Genomic DNA, 8,108 nt, shown 5'->3' with positions numbered 1-8,108 from the left:
TTAAATAAAATTGATGTGATAAGGTATAGGTTAAATGCTAAAAATACTTCAAAAGGTTTAATGTTCTAAAATTTAAAAGAATCTTATTAACTTATTTATGTAATTATTTTATAAAATCATCAATTAATACAAACTAAATTTAAATTTTTTTTTTAAAAAAAGAAAAATTTTTAAAGTTTAATAAGGTAAGACAATACATCTTTCACAGTTATTAACTATATATATTAATTAACAATAATTAGATTTCTTTTCTTCGAAATCGGGATTTTCAAATTTTTTTAAAAATTTTTGAACCAATCATATAAATGATTATAAAAAAAAAATCCATTTTCGAGAAACGAGGGAATTTTTTTCAATTTTTAGGGTAATGTCTCCAACTATATACTATTTGTGATCTTTTGACGTATTTTTGAAAGAAATCGGNTCAACTAGATACGATTTGTGATCTTTTGACGTATTTTTGAAAGAAATCGGTCCAGTGAGAGCTGAGAAAAAGTGGCAACAAACATAAAAAAAAAACACATCATAGTAAAATTAATACCTTCTCAACTACGCATCGAAGCTAATAATGACTACTGTATTTAATACAGTAAAATGACAATAGAAATTTGGTCTAAAATCACTTAACTTTAACAAGCTGTAACGGACGAACGGTTAATCGGATAAAAAAAATTATAAGAACAAAATTGTTTGTAATTTTTTTAGCTTCCATGGGAAGCTAAGAAGGTATTAATTTTATGTATCTATTGCCACTTTTTCTCAGCTCTCACTGGACCGATTTCTTTCAATAGTACGTCAAAAGATCACAAATCGTATCTAGTTGGAGACATTACCCTTAAAAATCGCTAATTTTCGAAATTTTTTCACTTTTTTTTCTTAAAACTTCCATAACTTTTTCAAAAACCAACAAATCAACATAATTTTTTTTTATATTAAAACATTAGATGTTTCCCTTTCATTTGATATAATTTTTTTGAAAATCTAACACTTATCCTGCTCATTGGGGANATATCATTTTTTTTTGAAAATCTAACACTTATTCTGCTCACGGGGGGCATTTAAAATAGCAACTTTTTTACAAAAACTAACTTTTTCAACTTAATTTTTGAAAATGTTCCGGAAATACTGCGTCCTTTAAACATATAACAAATTAAAGCTTATTTTATGTACTATAAAATGAAAAAAAAAAATTTGTCCCGACGACCTATCTTCTATGCGCAAAAGACTACCGTATTCAAAAATATGCTTTTTTAACAAATTTTTTTTTTATAAATTAAACACTATCTACAGATTTGCATCGAAGCGTTTTTTATGATAGTGATTTTAATCACTGTTAGATATCATCTATACTGGACCCAACTATGCCACGACCCCACTGTGCCGCCACCCCACTGTGCTGGACTATTTCTCTATCATATTATAAAGTTAAAAATAAGAGTTCCCATTTAAGAAAATTATAAATAAGGATTTTTATCCTTGAAGGGACGAACAAAATAATGGTTTGACTACATATTATTGTAGAGTTTTTTGAACTTAATATTTTTTCTCTATAATAAAATTTAAAATTTTCAATATTTTCTGAGAAAATGAGTGTCTTACCAGATTTAAGTTACCCTGTATAATACTCATGATACGCCCGCATGTACGGGTACAAAAATAAAAAATTATACAGGAAAATAGTGTTGTTGGCGAGAGGTGAGCGGGGCGGGGTGATTGCGTCACTACAGTCTAGTCTCAAGGCCATAAACGACGGGATACGCGAGAAAATAACACGTGGCGAGTGATGAGTTACAAACAACACACAACAAACAAACAACATACATGTGAAACTAATATAAGCGTGTTAAAAATGTCGAAAATTAGCGATTTTTATATTTGTAATCTTTTTGGAGATTTCCCTCATTTACGGAGAACGAGAGAAATGTTTTCAATTTTTGAGGGTAATTTCTTCGACTAGATACGATCTTTTTACGTATCGTTGAAAGAAATCGGTTCGGTGATGCTGAAAAAAAGTGGTAACAGACACAAAAAAAACACACATAATAAATTTAATATCTTTCAACTTCACATCGAAACTAAAAACATTCAGATCAATTTGCGTTTCAAGAAAATAATCAAAAGTAAGAATAGGCAAATATAATAATTTGAGATTATCAGAAATAATAAGCATCTACAATAACTAAATATTGAGCATAGATCGTTTGTAAAAATAATGAATAATAGAGGTGATAAGTGATCCCCAACGCAAATAATGAATCTGTCGAGTATATATATACAGTAAACTTTTTTAGAAATTAATCAGGACCGACAGTACTACTAAAGTCTCTAATTGTAAGATACCTCTAATTACATAAGCTACATCTGTAGATGATAAAAGTGAAAAATCATTACTTAAATTGCTGTCATATAAATATATTTACACCAAAAAAGATGCAAACATATTAGTAATAAAGGTTATATCAGATGAAAAATTATCAAATTTTAATAAACTAGACAAAAGATTAACATTTTTGCAATTCTTATATACTTCCAAAAATATTTTAGATTACTCAACAAATTATTTTGCGATTTAATTAAATACTTATTATAACAGCGTCTGGACAAATTCTTACTGGCTAATATTATATTTGAAAACTCACTATAAGACTCCTGTGTGTTAATCAACGTAAATTATTAATGGAGTGTCTTCTTTTAGCTTCGATGCGAAGCTGAGAAGGTATTGGTTTTACTATGATGTGTTTTTTTAGCTTCGATGCGAAGCTGAGAAGGTATTGGTTTTACTAAGATTTTTTTTTTTTTTGTGTCTGTTACCACTTTTTCTCAGCTCTCACCGAACCGATTTCTTTCAATGATACGTCAAAAGATCACAAATCGTATCTAGTCGAAGACATTACCCTTAAAAATTGAAAAAAATTCCCTCGTTCCCCGTAAAAGGGGGAAACCTCCAAAAAAATTACAAATTTAAAAATCGCTAATTTTCGAAATTTTTTCAATTTTTTTTACTTAAAAGTGCCATAACTTTTTCAAAAATAAACATATCAATATAATTCTTTTTTATATAGATGCATAATATCATTACCTTTCATTTGGTATATTTTTTTCATAAATTTAACCCTTAACCTGCCCACAAGGGGGGATTTAAAATGACAACTTTTTCACAAAAAATTAATTTTTTTAACTTAAATTTTGAAAATGTTCCGGAAGGTCTGACACTTTTATATATATCTTAAATTAAAGCTAATGTAATATGCTTTATCATGAAAAAAAAAAATTTCGGACTTTATCTTATCTTCATGGTGAAAATGGCTACCGAATGCTATTTTTGTGTGAAAATTTTCGATTTTGTATTTTCCATTTTTAACTTTATTATGCTATAACTTTTTGAAAAATGTATGAATCATTACAATTTTTTTATGAGAAGTAGTATTTATATAGATCTTTCATTCGACATACTGTTTTTTTAAATCGGACCATTTCCCTAAATACAGGGGGGATTCAAAACATAAAAATGCATATAGAAAGTAGAACTTTTTCAACGTAACTTTTGAAAGTGTTCCGGAAGGTCTGACACTTTTATATATATCTTAAATTAAAGCTAATGTAATATACTTTATAATGGTAAAAAAAAATTTCGGACTTTATTTTATCTTCATGGTGAAAACAGACATTAAACTTAATAAAAAAAATACGATTTTTGTAAAAAAATTCTTTTTTATATTTTTAACTTTATAATGCTATAACTTCTCGAAAGATGTATGGATCAATATAATTCTTTTTTTTGTAGATGCATGATGTCTTTACCTATCATTTGGTATATTTTTTTTATAAATCTGACTTTTTACCTGCCTACAGGGGGGGATTCAAAATGACAACTTTTTCACAAAAAATTGACTTTTTCAACTTAAATTTTGAAAGTGTTCCGGAAAGTCTGACACTTTTATATATATCTTAAATTAAAGCTAATGTAATATACTTTATCATGGAAAAAAAAAATTTCGGACTTTATTTTATCTTCACGGTGAAAATGGCTACCAAATGCTATTATTGTGTGAAAATTCTCAATTTTATTTTTTACATTTTTAACTTTATAATGCTATAACTTATTGAAAAGTGTATTGATCAATATAATTTTTTTATGGGAAATACTATTTTTTAATAATCCCTTTTTCATTCGACATACTTTATCTTAATCAGGATATTAATAAGGAACTAGCAGTTTATGAAGCTTTTGGAATAATCCACCAATTTTTTAAAATTAAACACTATCTAAAGATTTGCATCGAAGCGTTTTTTTTTGATAGTGATTTTAATCACTGTCAGATATCATTATACTTGATCCAACTATGCCACGTCACCACTGTGCCGCGACCCCCCTGTGCTGGGTTTTTATTAAGTAGGCGTTTAATTTCATTAGAAAATCAAATAGGAAAGTTGGATTTACGTAGAAAACATCTTGGAAAAACTATATTAGTAATACTAAAAACCAATTTATAAAACAGATCATTTGGTCATCTTTAGAGGTGACTAACAACTAGAGGTATTAACACTTTGGTGATAACACTTAGGTGGGTAAACCGAATCAAGACAATTCGGTATGAGGTGCGCACAATGAACCAACAGGTCTGAGTGCATGGGCATTATGTCCACCTCAATAATAACTAAAACTATAAAACAGATCCATTGCGAAATAAATGTCAATATAAGTATATAAGCCAGACCAATCAATATTATTCAATAAACTTGATAATTCAGTTAAATCAACATAATTAAAATTATATAACCATTCATTGTGTTATTTATTGGTTATTTATTTTAGAAAATAAATCAGCATCATTAAATAATGCTGGATGGTACTGGTCTAAAGGAGTCTCATTAGCTTGAATTATCGCAATAACATTATTATTTGTAAAAAACCGATCCAATCAATAATCATTTATATTTACATTTAAGTTCATTTGTTATCAAATGTATCAGGCTTAGTATTATAAGACATTATTGTCAGACAACAAATATACAAGCTACGATTGAAAAATTAAAAATAATAAAATAAAAAATATTTATAAAAAACCGATTATGGAATGAACGTATTTTTTCTATAATAGTTGAAACTATAATGATTAAGTTAATGACTAATACTAGTACTTATAATTAAGCGTAATTTCAAGGGTCAAATAGTACTTAATCAAAAAGAATTTATAGTACAGCTCTAAAAATATTATAAAAATCTGGTAACATTAACTTTTTTACAAAAAGATCGAAAAGTTAATATTAAATTAATAATAATTAACCCTTAAACAGTCGTGTGGGGGTCTAGCACACCCTCACATAAATAAAAACGGATGTATTATATTGCATAAATGGTGTACATAGATATAAATTTTGAAGATGGTTTTTATAGTAATATTGAATTGATTTTCATAAATAAATACCTTCGAAAAAAAATGTATGACTTAAAATATCCATCAAAGTTGTAATGGGTCATATTGACCCCCACGCGACTTGCAACGTTATAATTTTTTTTTTGAACTTGTATTTTTTTCAAAATATCGTTTTATCGTAAATGCAATGTTATAATCGATATAATATTGTGGAATCGAGATTATGTGGATCTGCCACCGCCTGTGCAATTAAGTTTTAAAAATAAATAATCTATTGAGAATTTCCACTACTCGGTGATACCGAACAAATAAGAACAAAACATTTAATAAATACATCTAGTATATTAAACAGTATGCAAAGATTGTTGGGGGAAAAATCAATGTTCAACAGATTCAGAATAATTGTATATACTCGTATCATAATAATTAAATGTATTATAATATTAATAATGAAAAAATTCAATTCAGAAAAATGATTATACAGGGTGATTTTTTTATCATAACCCACTCAATTACTTACAGAATTATAATAATTTAAATATTTTTTTTTATTATTATCTTTAGTTACACATTATTCTTGAATTATTAACTATGTAATACTTTTTAAGTTCATCCCTTATGCCTGGTAAGGGGGTCAACTTTGTTTTTTTAAATGGTAACACATATTTTGAATTTAATAAAATGTTTGAGTTTATAATTTAATAACAAATGTCATTTGAATTTTTAATATAACCTTATTCATTTATTAGATATAAACATTTAAAGTTTCAAAATTTTGAGTTAATATAGATGTATAATACACATGGGATTGTAAATACAGGTAGTTAATTCGATTTTTATGACATTGCTGCCTCAGTCACGGATTGTTTATTATCAATTATGATTATCAATAGATATACTTTCTGTATTGTCAGTTAGTGTATTTATAAACTCACAACAATGTGTCTTACTGCCATTGATAATAACAATGCTTTGTACTTGCTAATATCGATGCCATAAAAAACCAATTAGCTACCTGTAATTTTAATCCCTAGTGTATTATACATGTATATTAACTCAAAAAATTGAAACTTTAAATGTTTATATCTAATAAACAAATTAAGTTTCATTCAAAATTCAAATGCCATTTACTATTGAATTAAAAACTCAAACATTTTATTAAATTAAATTATGTGTTACCATTTAAAAAAACAAAGTTTACACCCTTACCAGGCATAAGGGATGAACTTGAAAAGTATTACATAGTTAATAATTCAAGAATAACGTGTAACTAAAGATAGTAATAAAAAAAAATGTTTAAATTACTATTATTCTGTAAGTAATTGAGTGGGTTATGATAAAAAAACCACCCTGTATAAATGTAAATACACATAAAACTAATAAATATAAGCCGTGTTTGAGTTCAAAGAAATACAAGAAAAATAATTAAAATACATTTTGTAATAGTAAAAGCTTTTGTTTACCATCTTAAAAATAAGATTTTGCAGTTAAAATAATTTTTTAATAAAATTTTGAAAATTAAGTTTTTTTTTTTTTCGTATTATAATTTTTAGTAATGCACATAATTTTGTAATTTATTTATTTTTTATTTTTATTTTTGAATTTTTATCTATATTTACTTATCATATGGTAACAAATAATGTCTTTGAATTAAAAAAAATGAACTTTTTTATGCATATTTTATATTTTTTTAGAAATGAAGTCTGATAGACCCCCACGCGACTATGAACGTTAAAAATAGGCACGCGCCTGCTAAAGGATTAAATTAAAAATATTAATTAATAGTAGCTTTCGTAGTCAAATTAACGACTGACACGGCCCGCGTCGCTTCGTTATACACGATGCCCCGCGACTCGTGCCACCTTTATCAGCCGTCGCCCTACTATGAGTATTTGACTGACCAACACCGCGTGTTATACGCTACGGTGCAAAGTCCAGCAAATGCCGCACGGCCGACGACGACCCGCCGAAAATGGTGCGAGAGTCTTCCTACCGTTGTGAAAGCGACAACGTCGACAGCCGAACCGCACCCGCGCACCGTCGCCTACAACGCTGCTAACCATTTTGCCGTCCAAGGATTACGCCGAACATCGCGTCGTCGACGCCAGCGAAAGTGCCGCGATATTATGCGAAGATTATTATTACTGTGTTTATCTTTTCGGTTTGTTTTATTTTTGTTAACATAACCTGTTGTCGCTCATTTAATAAACGGCCCACGGGTCTCTACCCTCAAAACCAGTGTCGACCACATTTTTGCGACGTAAGTCGTGTCACGACATAATAAGTTCAAACACAAGAACAATTAAGATGAAGCTAAGGTATCACAATTAAAAAAATGGACAGAATTCAGACAACGAGGAATTGGATAATATGGTAGATAAGTTATACCAAATCTTATACTTGGGTTTCTTTAATTATTATAATGGATCGAGGTCAAGGGACAAAATTTATTTAATTACGATAAAAATCAAATTGTTGGACCAAAATTACGATTAAATATTCATGTGTTAAGAGTTGTAGTCGTTTATTAGCAGTCGTTGAATACACGGGTATTTTTAAGCTCCGTCTTTCTGTTTTTTTTTTCTTTCTTCCGTTATAGTGGTATACTAATCTAATATAGTTTATTGTAAAAATGTAACAGTCTTGTCCTACAAATTGTCTATTCTATGGATTGCATACATAAAACGTAAACGTATGTTAAAAAAAAAAAAAATCAAAAAAAAAAAAACT

The sequence above is a fragment of the Daktulosphaira vitifoliae genome, unplaced genomic scaffold (genome assembly GCF_025091365.1).
Source record: "Daktulosphaira vitifoliae isolate Bord-2020 unplaced genomic scaffold, ASM2509136v1 Scaffold_2, whole genome shotgun sequence".
NCBI classification, from domain to species: domain Eukaryota; kingdom Metazoa; phylum Arthropoda; class Insecta; order Hemiptera; family Phylloxeridae; genus Daktulosphaira; species Daktulosphaira vitifoliae.
Note: the sequence above shows the minus strand (reverse complement) of the source record.